At 41.0% G+C, this 18,260-nt stretch overlaps 1 long non-coding RNA gene across 1 annotated transcript; it reads left to right on the forward strand.

Moving 5' to 3' along the window:
* Positions 1-6,452: 6,452 nt before the first annotated feature.
* On the forward strand, positions 6,453-17,670 carry LOC123604675. The gene is made up of 2 exons (XR_006715423.1): positions 6,453-6,670; positions 17,510-17,670. It is a non-coding gene; the product is annotated as an uncharacterized LOC123604675 (long non-coding RNA).
* Positions 17,671-18,260: the final 590 nt, after the last annotated feature.

Below are 18,260 nucleotides of genomic sequence, written 5' to 3' on the forward strand. Positions count from 1 at the left end.
CCCCTATGAGAATGTAAGCTTCATGAAAGTTAGATTTTTTTTTAAAACTCTTTTTGTCACTGCTGTTCATAGTGCTTTAGCATATGCACCAAGTAAATGTTCATTAAATATTTTTTGAATTGATGGATGGAACTAAAAGGATTCAATCTCTTATCAAAGGTCACAGAGTTAATACATGACAAAGTTAAACAGATATGTCTGCTTCCATAGCCCATATTATTTCCAGTGCACAGGCAGTGTCTCTACCAATGTATTAACGCAAATCATTCTAGATGTACATAGAAAAGCAATGTTTTAATTTCTGTCGACTAGTGGGGTTTTGCTACATTTCAGTGTTTTCAGGCTGCATGTCTGTCATTGCTTGCTAACGTTTCTATCAACAAAATACTGTGTGAGCTACAAGTGTATTTTACCAAAGGGGAGAACAGCCACTTTATTCCTTTGAATAGATTTATTGAAATCAACGTTCTGGCTGAAATGAGAATTTTCCTTATGGCAGATGTCCTTGACTATCTATTCAGAGATAAGAAACAATCACTAACACCTTTTAAATTTCTTTTGTGTGCCAAATTATTTGAGAAAAAACAAACAATTCCCTGGAATTACTGAATTTTCGAAACATATTTCAGGAGTGGTAGTTGAGCACTGTAAGGGACCAGAGACTCTGAGTTGTTTTCAACAATATATGGGAAAATAAATTCATTTTTCTTTTTCTTTCTTTTTTAAAAATCTTTTTATTTATTTTTGAAGGAGAGAGAGAGAGACAGAGCATGAGTGGGGGAGGAGCAGAGAGAGAGGGAGACATAGAATTTGAAGCAGACTCCATGCTCTAAGCTGTCGGCACAGAGCCCGATGCGGAACTTGAACTCACGAACTGTGAGATCATGACCTGAGCCGAAGTTGGATGTTTAACCGACTGAGCCACCCAGGCACCCCTAAATTCATTTTTCTTTTGTAACTTTTCATTTGTCACTTTGAGGATCTCTTAATATAGATGAATCTATCTATCAGGAAAAACATGCTGTCCTCATGGGACAGAATACTAAAAGACCCTCCATTGTGGGAGAACACCAGTGAAGTGGCAAAGATCTCTGGCTTAGGAGTCAGAAATTTAGGCTCCATTCCCAGTTCTTGTCCCTGAAATCTGAATGACCTTGGGGAAAGCTCTTCAGTCCACTTGGCATCTAATTTTTTTTTTTATTTATATGAAGAAGGATTTAGACTAGTGTATCTCTGTTATCCCATTTGATGTTTAAATTTCTGTTACACCATGAGTTCTGTTTCCAGTTATGAGGGTAGACATATTCCATACCACAAGTAACTGATAACTGAGTTTAAGCACATAGACTCTGGTTATAAGCAGACCAAATCTACCTGGTCCATGTCAAAATGTATTAACGATTTCATTCATCTAAAAAGTACCTACCATATATTTACCACTCTGTTACATGTTGAGTATACAAAAAGAAGCAAAACCAGTCTTTGTATTAAAGGGGTTCAGAGCCTAATATAGAATATACCAAATCACACAGACAATATGATGCTGTGATGGTGTGGGAAACAAAGGAGGGCCACTTGATTAAGTCTGGAACTTAGAAAGGCTTTTTGGAGGGAGTGTTCCTTGAGCAGAATCTTTCAAGAATGAAAAGTTGTCCAGAAGGACAAAGGTAAAAAGGGATGAAGTTGATGATCCAGATGGAGAAATATCACCCCTACTGGTGAGAAAGCTGCCAGCATTGGACCACGTTTAACCAATTGAGATTTTGGGGTGGAAATCTGACTTTACATCTTTTTAAAAATTTATTTATATTCCAGTTAGTTAACATATAGTGTAGTCTTGGTTTCAAGAGTAGAACCCAGTGATTCATCTCTTACATATGACACCCAGTGCTCATCCCAGAAAGTGCCCTCCTTAATGCCCATCACCCATTTAGCCCATCCCCTCACACATCCCCCCTCCAGCAACCCTCAGTTTGTTCTCTGTATGTAAGAGTCTCCTTCTCTGTATGGTTTGCCTCCCTCTGTGTTTTTTATCTGACTTTACATCTTATTTCTCCTGCTATTCTCTGAAAATTTTAAAGTTCTTATCTTTTCTTTGTTCATCACAAGCACAGGAAGAGATTTGGGTTTCAGAGTCTGATCAACAGCATTGCATACAAAAAGAAGGCAAAGGAACTAAACAAGGTAAAATCTGCAAATTATCCATACTTACATTCCTTTGGTAATATCATCCTTGTGTCCTGCCATCTGTTATCTTCTGCCCCTGCCCCTCACTATTCTGCTGAGTAATCTGTGTAGTTATACACAACCATTCAGAATGTGTTGGCATTCATTAAGTAAAGATATAATATGTCTGAATCGATCTTGCATGAGGAAATGTTTCATCCTGGAAAGTAGGACGGGACACAGGTACCAGACATCCTGGGCTTGAGTCCTGACCAAAACTCACTTTCTTCATCTGAAAATGGGAGATGATAATAGTACATACTTTAGAGGTTTGTGAAATTAAATTAGATAATCCACAGAAATCTCTTAGCACAATGCCTGGCACAAGGGAAGAGTTCGATAAATTCTAGTTGTTTAATTCAGGCATCTGCATCTGAAAACCACACTAACTTAAGTGTTGGGTCACTTGATGGACTCCTCATGTTCAACAATGAAAATCAGAACTAAATAGTCTTTATAATGCATAAGTCATTGCTCAAGCAATTGTTAAAGCAATCCAATCAGATCTTAACTTGCCAATTTTTAGTTAGTGGGTGACCAGCAGTCAAGACTGAGATGTTTAGCCAGGAGATTCATGAGCTCAGACTAGGGCTAAGTCTGCCAATGGTTGCTTCTTTCCTTAAAGTCACTTGACTTTGCAAACCCTTTTCTATTTGAGCTTCTTAAGGGCAGGGATTTGTTTTCAGCTTTATATCCCCAATGCTTAGCATGGTGTGTGCCAATCATAAGTACTTTGTGAAGTCTTGCACTGGCCTGCCACAATTGATGTCACTTAGACTTTGTAGATAACCAACTGCATATGTCCATAGACTATCTGTCATTGTGGAGCTGCAGGGCAACTGTGCATCTATGCTGTTAAGTCACCATTACCGAATGTGTGGTCAGCGTAGCAAGATGGCACTTAGATGCATACCAAGACATTGAACCCTGAACCCAGATGTGAATCATGGAGATAAGGCTTGCAAAGGCAGTTTTTGCAATCACTAGGGAAAGTTGTTGAAATTTCAGGATCTGTGTTTGGGGTTTAAGAGGCTTGGTAAGGCTTACACAGGGCTCTTTAGGATCTGGCAGAAGCTCATGATGGTCAAGGAAAAATTCCATAGTCACTGATCTGAGCACATTCTGCATAATGAACAAGGGAGACTTAAAGCTACACTTACTGAGCTGTCCCCAGACCATATCTCCCAATATTCTTCCCAGTTGCTAATTATGTTTCAGTTAATTTCTGCTAATTATGACTTCCATAGGATGCATATGTCAGACCATTCATTTGCATCAAAATTTAACCCGGTGCTCTACTAGAGAACTTCAGACACTCAATACATTTCTGTGGAATCAGTAAAAGCACACATGAACGAACATTTTCATCCCTATTAAATAGGGTCATTTTCTCTCTGTCTCCCCAAGAAAACAAAGCAGAAGCCACTTGCTGATGACTTTTGGGCAGGAGGGGCTGTTGGCTCTCAGATTTCAGGGCTGCTGTGTGGTGCCTCCGGTTTCATCAGGATGTCACGTTCTTGGTAACAGCATCTGCTGTGCTTCTAATGAACACCCAGTGACAAACATAGAGCCTCTGCCTTTCCCCAGGACCTGCAGAGGACAGAGGGGCCGCAGCTGGGAGAGACAGAACAAGCCCATATTTCATAACAATTACTCTGGGTTATCAGGAAAGGTGGCAAGAAAAACTATTAGCAAGTTGGTGGAAAGAAGATTTATGGCTTGGCAGCTCAAAGGTGTGACAGGTTTCTTCTCTGATGAAAAATCACTTCTTTGGAGGTGAGAAAAGGGCAGGCACCCTGCTCAGCAGATGGGAATCCATCAAGTTAGCTTCACTTTTGAGCAACTCTTCATGTCATCGAACAATGTGTCTTCAACTCCCTAAGGCAAATGATTTCTTATTTCTTCCAGGGAATATTGTAGGATTCACATAGTTTAATTACCAGAATGTTAAATGCCATGGTCAATTCTCAGTCTTCATTTGACCTATCAATAGCCTTCTCCATTGCTGGATTACTTCTTCCTTCTTGAACCATTTCCTTCACATTTAGCACTTCACTCTGTTTTGTTATAATTCCCCAAGCCACTTTCTGTTTCCCATATTAATTCCTTGTTTTTGCCCAACTTTTATACTTGGTTTCTCCAGTTTTCTCTTCCCTATCCATAGCCATTCCCTTACATGCTTGTGTAACTTGCGGCTGTCAACACCATCTGAACCCTGTGGAATATTCTCCTGACTTTAGCATAGACCTCTTCCCTGAACCCCAGACTAATTTGTCAAGTTGTCTACTCACTCTCTCCATGTAGATGTTGGATGCACATCTTCAGGTTAAACATGGCTTAAACCGAATGTCTGATCCAGCCTGGCTCCTAATGCCAATCCCCACTGCCTCTTAAGTCATCTCCATCTTAGATTTTCAGATTCTAAATCTTGCAGTCATCTTGATCTTCTTGTTTCTTTCATCTCCCACATCTAACCCATCATTTAAAATGTGATTGGCTCTACCTTCAAAATATACACAGTGCCTTGCCCTAATCCCCCCACCCTCACTTCCTGCACTGCTGCCCCTGGTGTCAGTCTTGCCAGGGCTGTGAACAAGCCTCCTAACTGGGTTCTCTGCTTCTTCCTTGGCTCCTACACAGCAAGAGGGAGGGCTTGGAATGGTGATTGTGATTCTTCACACAAAGTCAGAGCGATCCTTTTAAAATGTAAGTTCCAATTCCCAAATCACTCAGAATAAAAGCTACAGTCCTGAGCTTGACCTCGAGGACATGCCGGCTCTGGTCCCTCTGACCTGACTGCCTGTCAATCTTCTGCTTCCTTACTTCACCCAGCCACAGTGACCTTTCTCTTCCTTAAAAACTCAAAGCAGGCTCCCACCTTGGGGCCTAGGCACTTGCCCTGACACGGTCTTATCTTCACATTTATATTCATGACTCATTCCCTCGCTTGCTTCAGATTCACCCTCTAATAAAAGACCAACGGAACTTTCCTTGGTCACCCTATATAAAATAGTCTCCTGTTTCCTACAGCAGAAAATCTCAACTGTTGCTTTTCTTCCTATCGAAAGAACTGAATATGAATTGGGGAAAGGAGGAGGGAAAGAAAAAGAGAAAAATACAAGAGGGGGAGGAGTACACATTAATATTTCAAAATATCATCCAATCACAACAGCAGCCAGGAAATGAGGAGAGAGAGGAGCCAATTTCATGATGAGTTTTGGGTACACTGAGAGCCTTGGGCTGGCCGGGCTCCAAAGTGGAAACGTCCAATGGTTAGTTATTTCACGAGGTGCAATTCCTTGGATCCCTGTGGCATGAAGGAAAACTGGACAGGCAGCAAATGAAGACAGGACTTGAAAAGGCATGGAGGGAGGTATTGCAATCACAGTGCTGAGGAGGATGTGAACCTGGAAGGCAGCGCCTTAAGGCTGATTTTGCATCATCAAAATCCTCTGGATGTTCATGGCACTTTAGAGTGTGCAATTTACTTTCGTATACAGGACCTCATGTGACCTTTACCACCCTGTGAGTTTATCCAGGCAAGCACCACACATCCTTATCACAGAGGCGGAACTACCCTTCGTGCGAACCCACCAGGAGGGGAAAAGGCAGGTGACAGCTGTCAGGAGTGTCGAACTCAAACACTCCTATCCAAGTTCTCACACACTTGCTCCTTCACCCGTTATTTTAGGATGGTTCTTAACTTGGGGTTCTTAACAATGGGCTTAGAGAATCCAGAACCCTCTCCAGATGTAGGAAATATAAGGTGTTTCTGTCCACATACACTGTATTTTTTCCCTTGACCCAGTCTCCATTGCTTTTATAAGATTCTCGCATAGTCAGCAACCCCAGAATGATTAAGGTCACAGCACCAAGGCACTGTTTCTTAAGGTATTCTCCCTGAGTCATCAACATCAACAACAAAACCAGTTAATACTTGCTTAAAAAATGCAACAGTGCTTCCTGGACCTCACCCCAAGTTTTTCAACTGGACTTTCTGGGTACAGGCAGGAATCTGCATTATTAGCAGCTGTCCCAGGGAATTCTTAACTAGTAATTGCCAATCAGCCTCCATCTTTGTTATCTACAGGTGACATAATGTGAACCTCCAAGTGTGTCTTTAAATGTAGGCCCCTGAGGCTGTGAGTTCTAGAACTCTGGCCACTGTGAGCACGGAGATCATCCAGCCACATAGCAGTTTTCCCACAATAAGGACGGGGTCAGTTCTAAGGTAGCCTCCAGAGCATGCAGGACCTAGCTGGTCTTCCCTGGTCTCTACCCCTTGGGGGCAATGAGCACAGGGAGATCCAGGAATGCCTCCTGCAGCCCTGATGCCCTAGTGTCTTCGTCATCTGCCAGGTTATTTCCTGAGCCCAAGCACCCATTCTTGTGCAGCCCGAGCTACCTGTTGAACTTGGAGGCAGCTGCTGGTTATCAGTTTCAGGTAGAAAAAGACCCTTACTGGGCTATTCTGAAAGCTGCCTTGCTTATGGATACACTGGAACAAGTGTCAGCAAACTGTAGCTATAAAGAGCCAGAGAGTAAATATTTTAGGCTTTGTGGGCCATCTGGTCTTTATCTGCCATTGTAGCTCAAAGGCAGTCATGGATAATATGTAAGTGAATGGGCGTGGCCATGTCCTAATGAAGATTGGCACAAAAATGAGAAGGGGGCTAGACTGGGCAAGCCAGCCCTACTTTGCCAACTCCTGCACTGGAGCCTAAATAAATGCCCAATCATCTTCACTTTTTTATAGCAGGGATACATACAGGGGAGCAGCGATGTGAATAATCCAAAGCAAACAAAAATGTCAAGAAAAGCAGCATAAACATCAACATTCCACTCACCCGATATATGGCTTTGGAAAGCATTACACTCTTCTTGTGGCTGCTGATTTAGTTTTCTAATTATGTTTTGCTCAGGATGATATTAATACGGGCTTACACTCTCTGAGTAGATCCCACCTGGGGCTCAGGAGGTGGCCGAGGGTGAATGCAGAGAACAAAGTGAGCAAAGCTGGCCTTGTATTAAAATTAGACACAGGTAATTGAGAAAAGACTGTCTATAATCTGCCAGTGGGAATGAGAGATGCCTCGTGAGTGGCTGAGTGTTTATTAAATTTGAAAATGGCATCTCTTGCCTTCATTTACCTGGTTCCCAAAGGCCTGTGCTCAAGCAGGTGTAAGTCATGAGGGTGGGGCGGCCTCCACTGAGCTAGAGAGGACCATTGCACATTCTAGAGCAGGGAACACGTGGTGGTGGAGAGGATTAACATTTATTGATTGTCTATTATGTGTTAGGCACATTGTGCACTGGTTTACAGATAACAGCTAATATTTTTTGGGCACTTGTTCTTTACTAATTATTTTACATGAATTGTATCACTTAAACTTCCCAGGGCCCCACAAATTAAGTACTATTATTGTGCTCTTTTTACAGAGCACTTGGGTTAAGTAACTTTCTCAAAGTCACAGAATCATTTAAAACATGCATGTGGACTCAAGAGGGCACATTTTTAAACATTATGTTAGATTGCTCCCAAACTGTCTATTTCATAGAAAACCTCTTCTTAGGGAGATACCATTAGCTGCACTTCATAAGTGAGAACATAAGTGACTTTCCCACAGCTATACACAGAGTCAGGGGCAGCCCCAGATCCGGGTCTGTCTGACTCCAAGGTCCATATTCCCTTCACTACCACCTGCCACTTGGGGGCCTGGGTGGGGTCATTCACCCACCTAAATCTCCATGTTCTCTCCTGCCAAATTGAGATACTAGTGTCTGTCCCATCTCATTCATAGGACTGATAGTCATTTCAAATAATAATCCTATACTTTCAAAATGATGTACATTAAAAATAATAAAGCACTGAATAATTATAGCTTATTGATTAGAGATAGGAGCTTTGAAGTCTGATAAATCTGGATTCAGGTTCTGAATCTGCCACTTACCAGCTGGGTGTCCTTGACCAAGTTCCTGAGTCTCTCTTGTTTTAAGTGTTTTTATCTGAACAGTTGGTATAATAATAATGATAATAATAATAATAATAATAATAATAATACCACCTATCCCACAAGATTGTTGTGAGGATAAAATGAGACCCTATGGAAGGATGACACCTAAAAACCAAAATTGTGTCATCCCTTCTTAATTTCATATTAGTTAGAAAAATTGAAGAATACAGAGGTATTAGAGTAAGGGACCAGGGACTCTGGAAATACAACTACAACAGAGAAAGAGTGGCTAGAGGCAAAGTCACAACTTTGCCTCCTGATTGGATGGCTCCTTTCTTCTTGTTCTAGATGCATCTATAGCTGTAGTCACATGAATATGTTGGCAGACTCCATCATACTCTATTAAAATAACTTCCCTGGGCTCTACTGGGGGATCCACTTGCATTAATTTAGAAAAATGTACAGAAAGTCTAGGTATACAGCATTTGCAGCAAACTGTGGAATGAGTGCGGAAGCCCAGACTTGGTTTCCCAATACCGGGGGGAAAAAAGAGGCTATAGACCTAATTGCCTTGCCTCCTAGTAACTAGCTGGCAGCCTACCCAGACACAAACAAAAGAGATCAGGGATTCATGTTGACTTATGCAGTCTTTGTCAAAGGTAAAGTAATTGGTCTGAAGACAGAGACCCTGACCTGCAGAGTGTGTTCCAAAGTCTCCTTGCATTGTATTTATAGCACTCCACCCCTATAGAAACAAGATGGTGGTTTGCTTCCCAGGTCAGCTCTTATATGACTGAACTGAGAAACAGTGGCCCTAGAGAAGTAAGCACATCATTAGAACTAACATTAGAGTTTTCAGCCTTTGTTTCTGTGGGGAAATGCATTTAATATTACATAGCAAGACAGAGACATGCAGGTGCAGGGAAGAACTGAATCACCAACTGCAGCAATATCAGCCACTGAGTGCTATGCTTTAGGGAGGCAGGGAAATTACAGAATCAGAGAGCCTGAGATAATACTTAAGAAAACATCAAACAAATGTGAGGCACTTTTGTTATTGCTGCTGTAATGGTGATGATGATGGAGATTATTGGTGATAAGGGCTAAGACACTGACCTTCCACTGCAAACATGGAAGCCACTGCCACCCTGTGTGTTTTGAGAAGAGGTGAGGGGAACAGTAATGTGGGATATGCTTCTCCTTCTTGAGGACTTGGGAAGAATTCCCCATACATAAATCCTTTGGTAGCACTGCTGTTAGGAGATGAGCATTTTCCTCAAATGCAGACCACAATTATATCATGGAATACTGACTATGTGCCGGGCATTGTAATTTATATTTATTGTTTTGAGCACTTAGAACTCTGAAAGGTAAATATGACCACTCCCATTTTACTGATTAGGAAATTTAGACCGCATTAGGGTTACTAACTGGCCCAAAGGCACATAAATTATAAGTGACTGAGTTGGTATTAGAGCCCATGACACTTGACTCCAATACGAGCCTTTTTCTATTGCATCATAACCCTCTTTCACTAGCCTTTCTCCATTATGTTTTCTTTCTCTATGGGTCAGTTGGGAGAGCCATTTGTCCTGTGCTAAATTAGAGACTGCTGAGTTGTGCTGAAACCTAGTTCTCTTTGACCGATATTCAAGTGTCATCATATGGCCCCCCACACACTCTATTCTGTCAAAGAGCTTGAGGAAAGGATTGCAACATGAGTGTGTTTTATGATAGTCCCTGGTGAAATTAGTGGCCCTGGATAATGTTTCAGGATAATCCTTTAGGTCATTGTTCTATACCCACTTCCTTTACCAGCTGTCAAGGTAGTTCATATCAAATTCTTCTTAATGGGAGGATCCATTTCTACCTCCAATTTGCCCCAACCAATAGATACACATGCATATTTTCACACTGTTTTCAAATGATTCCTTATCAATTAGCCCTTTTGGTTCCCCTTATAATGAAGGAGAAATAAATCCACACATGGAAAGTGAAATAGATGCAGTTGATAATGCATGGACTACGTCACTTCTGCCTCTGTCTGCAATGTGCTTCCTCTGGTTTTGAAAATTCACAGAAAAAAAAATCAATCAATAAACCAATAAAATGGACACCTCATTTCCTCCTAACCCAGAATCCCACAGTTTCTAAAATTATTTTCCTGGATGCAAAGGAAAGTAGACATGTCTCTCTATAAGAGCATTTGCTTAACCAATTCTAGTTTATGCACCTGCTATTCTAGCAGTGCTCCTATTTGTCCCATTTTTCTATAGAGAAAAACATGTTCTGTTCAGAACATGGTTCTGGTCTGCCTGGAGGCACATGACATCAACTTCTCCCAGTATGATTGCCATTTTAGCCTCAGTTTGATGTAGTTCTCTGTTTCTTGTGCTCTTCTGTTCTTAGGCAACATGTCTCGTATTGAAATATTTTTGTTGTTGCCTGTTTTGTTTTAGTGTGGTGCATTTGTTACAACTGATGAGCCAATAATGATGTGTTACTATTAACTAAATCCATAGTTCACATTAGAATTCACTTTTTGTGTTGTACATTTTATGGGTTTTGACAAATGTATAATGACGTGTGTCCACCAATTACAGTATCATACAGAATAATTTCACTGCTCTAAAAATCCCCTATGCTTTACCTGTTCATCCCTCACTCCTTGTCCCTGAGACTTTATATTGTCTGGCAATCACTGATCTTTATATTGTCTCCATAGTTTTGCCTTTTCTGGAGTTTTATATAGTTGGAATCATACATTATGTAGCCTTTTCAGATTGCCTTTGAAACCATAGTTTTACTTTATAAACCAGTAAAACTAGCTCTCAAATTCACTAGGAATGGTTTACCCATTTGCACTAATTTCGCAAGCTTCTGGACAAGGCAGCATGGAGAGTACTGATTTTGCTGTTACTACCAATTTCTGGGTCATTCCAAGAATGTTCTGAAAGGTGAGGTGGTTTGGTATGGAGAGTTGAGTTAATAATTTTCCCCAGTTCCATGATCATTGGCTCACTCAAAGACTCACATTCTTATTTGATTGATTTTCAAATTAACCCATCCATCCATCCATCCATCCATCCACCAACCCATCTACCCACCCACCTACTGCATTTCATTCTAATCCTATTGTACTGTCCAATCCCACCACCCTAATGTGTTGGGTAGGAATCTCTGAATTTTATGTACTCTTGTAAAATATAGAGTTATTGTGTGAATGTTTTACATTTACTTAAATGGCACTGTGCTAATGGTCTCATTCTGTTTTTATATTCTCTAGCTGTAACTGATAAACAACCTAGTTTGTTGCTTCTTCCCGCTAAATAGTATCCAGATGAACATCCTCCCCACTGGTTTACTGGTTCCTCAATGATGGGCACCTACACTCCCCCGCCAGCCATGGGGTGATGAATAATTCAGAAATTTTAACATTTTTTGAGTTAGAAACCCATGAACAGTCATTCATTGTTCCTGCCTCAAAACTAACTTTTTGGGGAAGGACCGAGAACCTTCCTTTAACAAATTCAAGTAACAGATTCCAATCTATAAGGGCTTAAGAAAAAAATGGAATATTTTACTCAGGATTTTATGGCAAGACAAATGTAAGGATGGGCCCTAATTCCTTGCCTGTCCTCTCAAGGCTCCCTCACAACAGCTCTATCTTGGGCTCTTCCCTCTCTCATACCCCCCAATATTTACATCCGCTTTCAAATGTAAAGTGATTTAGGCTCTGGACTCCCCCAGTAAACCTCTACATTCCTCCCCCCCCCCCCTTACCTGCAAACAAAAGATCCTCTTAGGGACTGTCTCCTTTCTAGAGTATATGTGTTGGGGGATGGGATTACATACGGGATCACAGTTATGATTCTTACATGCTGTATGCTTTAGCTTCTTTCTTGCAATAATACAAATACACTAAAAATTTTAAAATGTAATGAACACACAATTAAAAAGGATCAGCATACTGAACACTTATTATTTGCTACTTTTGTCATGCTTTATATAAATCAGCATAGACTCCTCTCTAATCAGCCCAATGAAGAAAACGATATTAATTTCATCTCCTATGTGTACTCTGTTTGTAAATATTTATTATGTGGCAAGCACATCTATGTTCTGGTGATTTTCATGTGATATTTTATTTAATCCTTAGATTAGACCTTTGAAATTTTTTTAAAACCTGTTTTGTAGGGGCGCCTGGATGGCTCAGTCGGTTAAGCATCTGACTTCGGGTCAGGTCATGATCTCGCGGTCAGCGGGTTCGAGCCCCGTGTCAGGCTCTGTGCTGACAGCTCAGAGCCTGGAGCCTGCTTCAGATTCTGTGTCTCCCTTTCTCTGCTCCTCCCCCATTCATGCTCTATCTCTCTCTGTCTCTCAAAAATAAATAAACGTTAAAAAAATTAAAAAAAAAAAACATTTTGTAAATGAAGAGCCTTAGTCCCAGACTGGTGACATACTTTCCCATTCGTGGAAGCACTGTGCCAGAAAGAAGTTGGCCTTCAGACTTGCCTGGGTCTCCTTCACTGCTTAGTGGTTAAAAAGTTTAAAGTAGAATAATCCGTGCAGCAGTGAGGGAAAACATCCCATCCCCCTTTGATACTTGGTAGAATTTAGAATCAAACAGGCACAGATTTTGAGAGCCAAAGAGTACCTTCACCTTATACCAGTGGGATGTTATTGGTAATCTGGGCAAGAAAATTCTTTCTTGGGGGAAAAAAAATAAAGCAAACAAAATTCTTCCTTGGGCAATACTGTTTCTAGCATTAGTTGACATTTAGTATCCCTGGAAGCTGCCCACAAAATGCTAATAAGACTCTTAATTTACTATTACGGTTCAATATATCCTCACAGTTCCAAACCCCACCTCTCCTGTATTCAGATGAAAAAGCTTACTCTCAGGGAGATGGAATCACTGCATCACACAGGATTTCAACTCTGGCTTCTCTTTAGATTCACTCTCTGGTACTTTACAAAAATACCCGTGCCCTGATCCTGTCTCCTACATACATTGGAATATCTAGGGGTTAGAGCCAGGACCAGCATCTTTTAAGAGCTGCCAGGTGGTTGAAATGACTTGCAAAGTGGTTAAGACACTGGGCTTTGGTACCATCCTTTCTAGGTTCAAATCCCAGCTCTTCCATTTACTACCTGTGCAACTTTGGACAAGTTCCATCATATCTGGCTGCCTAAGCTTTAAAATATTAGTGGTATTTACTTCACAGAATTGTTGTCAGGATTACATGAATTAATATGTGGAAAAGTGGTTAGCAAAGAGTAATAAAATGTCAGCTCTTATTATTATTATTACCGTTATTATTATCATAATAGATCCCGAGTCTCCTTATCTTTTTACTGATGCTCCTTCCCCTAAGATTTCACATATTTTTGGTGGTTTGCCACCACTACAACCCTTGGATGTGCAAATTGAGCCTGAATTCCACATGGAGAATAGGAGGGAGGAGCAAGTATGAAAGGGTCTCCATTAGGTACAGAAGATGGGGCAGGTAAGTCCTTCAGGTATTGAATTTCTTTGGATATTACCAGCCTTCTCCAGTGGGACAGAGGGCTCAGTGAATTGCCCTGCAAGGAAGAAAGGTTATTGACATCCATTTGAATGGGGTTGCTTTGTGAAGGACACAGCCTGGTAGCAGGGAAAGAAAGAGGGGCTTGGAAGCCAGACCAGGCCTCAAATTGTGGCTCCCTGCATCTTCCTAGCTGCATCTCCTAACATACCTAGTATATGTTACCTAAACTCCTTGAGTCTCAGTTTCTTTGGTGGAAATAAAGCAACCTGCAATGCAGTATTATTGCAAGGATAAAATAAGGGAGTGTGTAATGCTCTTGGCATAGAGAAACTGCTTACTGACATTAGTTCCTTCCCTTCAAATGCTTCTTGGAAGCTGTTCCCACACGCTTCTCACTCTTTTCCTAGCCACCCTGGAGGCTTAAAAACAGAGGAGAGTTAAAGCATGCCATGCTGGACTAAGAAATGCTCAAGGATTCAAGTGGCTTAGGAGAACTGTTTAAGAGATAATGAGACTCTCCCAGATACCAAGAGGGAAAAAAGCAGGGAGAAAAAAATTTGCATAACTCATAAAAGCAATTTTGCTTCATTTACTTGTTAAACTCAATTATTCATTCCACTGCCAATTTTTAACTGGGCCCACTCTGTGCAATATTATGGGCTATAGTCTGGAGAGAATAGAAAAGAATTTTTGACTTCAGCTCTGGAGCCTAAGCAAAATTCTTGGAAGACGCCATCACTTTGGACATAGAGCTTAGAACTCAGAGTGTGCCAATGCCCAGGCCTTTGTGGGTGGGTCTAAATTTTGTGTTGAAGAACAGCCTGAAACTGGAATGAAGCAAAGAGCATAAAAAGAAATAATAACAGCTTGAATCCTTGATGTTTGTTTTCCAAATCCTTTGTCGTATAATATCCCATTTGATCCCAAAATAGTTCTAAGGACACAGCAATTATCATCTTCACGTTACAGAGAAGATATTGAAACTCCAAGAAGTTAAACTTATTTGCCCTGGTCATGCAGGACTACCAAGTAACTTCAGATTGAACATCAAATTTAAGATATCTGACTTTTTAAAAATGTTTATTCTTGAGAGAGAGAGAGAGCACGAGCGAGCAAGGGAGAGGCAGACGGAGGGAGACACAGAATCCGAAGCAGGCTCTAAGCTGTCAGCACAGAGCCCGACGTGGGGCTCAAACCCACAAACTGCGAGATCATGACCTGAGCTGAAGTCAGATCCTCAACTGACTGAGCCACCCAGGCACCCCAAGATATCTGACCTTAAACTGTACTACTAATATTCCTGAGCTTTATAAAACTGCATGAGTTGTGTCAGACACATTTTTTGTTTTATCCACTGAGTAACCCATGCCCCTAGGAACCATGGTGCCCATTCCTACTGTCATTGAACACACCTGAAGTCTGTCACTGACCAGCCCACATTCAGGAGTTTTATAAAATTGAGCTTTGTAAAACTGCATGGATAATGTGAAGACATTAATACCACTCATAAATATTTTCCCATTTATCCTCTGAAAAGATGAGAAAACTGCATTTTCCTGGCTCTTGAAGGCATGACCACGTGACTTGCGTTAGCAAATAAAATGTGGGCAAAATGATATGTGTCATATCTAAGTAAAAGCACTTAATTGCCAGTGAGAGATTCTAGACCAGGAGGCAGCAAACTATGGCCTATAAGCCAAATCCAACCCACTACATGTTTTTGTAAATTAAATTTTATTGAACATAGCCACACTCATTTTTTTATATATTATCTATGGCTGTTTTCATGCTATAAAAGACAGAGTTGCATAGTTGTGACAGAGACTTCAAGGTCCGAAAAAGCAAAAATATTTTCTTTCTGGCCCTTTAAGAAAAAGTTTCCCAACTTCTGTTCTAGAAAGTTCTTCCCTGCCAGGTCACCTGAAGAGTCTAAGTCTCCCAACAATACAGGTATTAGGTGGCAGAGACTCCTTCAAACTAGATTGCTAGGCTGCTGCATGAATAACAGTAGCCCTAGAGAGTTGTCTGGACCCATTATAGACTTTCACATGTGTTAAAAAGAAGCCTTTGTTGTTTTAGGCAACTGAAATTTTGGACTTTTTTTTTTTCACCTTGACATAATCTGGCCTCATCTGACTGATATACAAGTTAGTGAATGCTGGGGATAAAGGAAAAAATACACTGATTAAACTCTGTTAGGGTCAGGATGCATTGAAAAAGTTGGATATTGGGTGATGGAAATGGACATGGTAGGGGCGGATGGGTGTTCCTGCTTTTGGGACTGGCACATCCTGTGATTTTGAAATAGAAACTTCTGGGCCAGAGATTGTGGGTAAGTCTGCATTGTTGATAACTCTGCGTACCAGGTTTAAGGTCAAGGGAGTTTCCAGGTGAAACTCATGGATTAGAAATAGTCATGTTTCTGGGGCACCTGGGTGGCTCAGCTGGTTAAGTGTCCAACTTCAGCTCAGGTCATGGTCTCACAGTTCGTGAGTTCAAACCCCACAGCCCTGTGCTGTTAGCACGGATCCACTTCCGATCCTCTGTCCCCCCTCTTTCTGCCCCTCCCCAACTAGTTCTCTCCACCCCCCTCAAAAAAAAATTTAAAAAAGAGAGAAAGAAATAGTCATGTTTCCTGAAAAAGTTTTGTAAGTCAAGTTTCTGCATTTTGAGTGTTGATGCATTCAAGACAAGATGGGCTCCTGGTTACGAGCTGTTATATAAAGTAACCACTCTACAGGAATGTTCTGCTTCTCAAGATCAACTATCTAACCTCTTACAATGGCTGATGCTCAACACTGAGTGACAGATTAATCCAGGTTGAGGCTAATGTATCTTTGTTGGAAGACAAGGTTTAATTGGTATTTGCATGTGATTCTAGGTTCCAGTGCAAACTAAATAGGGGCTGGCTGCATTAGTGGTTTTCGAATTCACGCAAGTGAGTAAAAAGGTTCACTCGACAAAGAAATGAGCATTTCTTTGACTTTTAAGTTCAACAAATCTCCAACTCAAAGGAATTTCTGTCAGGATACTAGAAGTGGATTTTTATATAATTTGAAGTAAACTCATCAGTTTTCCAGGGACACAGAGCACTTGGATGGAAGAATGATTTTAGATAATAATGTGTCCTGTCCTATTGCATGTAACATGCTTAGAACTAAAAGGCCAAGGGCAAGGTGATTTAGACACAAGATCCTGAATGTGAGCTGGTCAACAACAGACTTCAGGTGTGTTCAACGACAGTAGGAATGGGCACCATGGTTCCTAGGGGCATGGGTACTCAGTGGATAAAACAAAAAATGTGTCTGACACAACTCACAGTGGCCCTCTCCTGGGGTCATTCAAAATATCTACCTTCTCTAACATACACTCCCAGACATTTTCCTGCCTCTAAGGTTGGTCTTAGAAAGGTATGGTCTCAGAAAGTACAGAATAGTTAAGAGGAGGGAGAGGATGTGAGTATATTCATTGGAGAAGGCATAGATGAGGAGATATAAACAGGTGGAGGAATAAAATTGGCTCCAAGTGGATCTTGAAGAAAGGTTGCTATTAATCAGCAAAAACAGTGGTGACAGGGACCCTGAACAACCTAGTTAAGACACCCCACAGACAACAGTCCTTCCCTCCATACCTACACTGGTTTATAAAGAGAGAAACCACTCCTCACTACCAACATCCTAGAAATGAGAAAGAAAATAGCTCACTAATTGTTTATAACATACTACAATCTTATCTTAGTCTTAATAACTGAGAACAGCAGAGTATCAAGTAACTATCTTGTGTTACTCTTCTTTACAGAAAAATCATTAATAAACATTTCAGAAGACATGGAGAAATAAGACTCTGGATACTACCAGGGAAGACAACTAGAGATGCAAATTCTTGTCGAGAGAATAGTTGGGATATCTTGTAAATACCGTGGCCTTGTTAACACTCTATTAAACTCAGTTTGGTACCAACGGAGGGCTGCTTTTCTTCTTCTCTAATTACGGTCGTCTTCCTAATTATTATAGAATATCACAAATACCCCCTTTGGGTCAACAGAATGTTCTCACTATTTTCTTATATTTTATTAATCCACTTCCTTCTGTGCCTGTTCTGAGAATCTAAAATTAGATCATGCATTTGAACTTGGAGATTGCTGGTATCAGACCATAACTACTGAAGCCAAGTGGGGAGCAGCCTCAGGAGGTTGGAATGAGGAGACCAAGGGCTTCTCACAGCATCTATTTGTCTCATGATTCACAAGACAATTCTTGAACTGCTCTGATTTGGGAGGGGCAGGTTCATGTGGGAGAGAGTAAGCACACTTCGCTGCATACTTAATTTCATTAAAAAATGGGAAGCCAAACACACAGCAAAGGGGATGAGAGTCAGGAGGAAAGATCCGGTTTCTATGGCAACTGGAGGAGCACACGCATCATCACAGTGAGAGGTCTGAACTGGGGCAGGAGTGCTGACAGCTTCACCTAAGGCCTGTTCCCATGTTTTCCCTTACCTGGTGGGACCTTTATCAGTTTCCATCTCCCTAAAGTCTTGGCATGAATGG

The sequence above is a fragment of the Leopardus geoffroyi genome, chromosome E1 (genome assembly GCF_018350155.1).
Source record: "Leopardus geoffroyi isolate Oge1 chromosome E1, O.geoffroyi_Oge1_pat1.0, whole genome shotgun sequence".
Classification (NCBI taxonomy): domain Eukaryota; kingdom Metazoa; phylum Chordata; class Mammalia; order Carnivora; family Felidae; genus Leopardus; species Leopardus geoffroyi.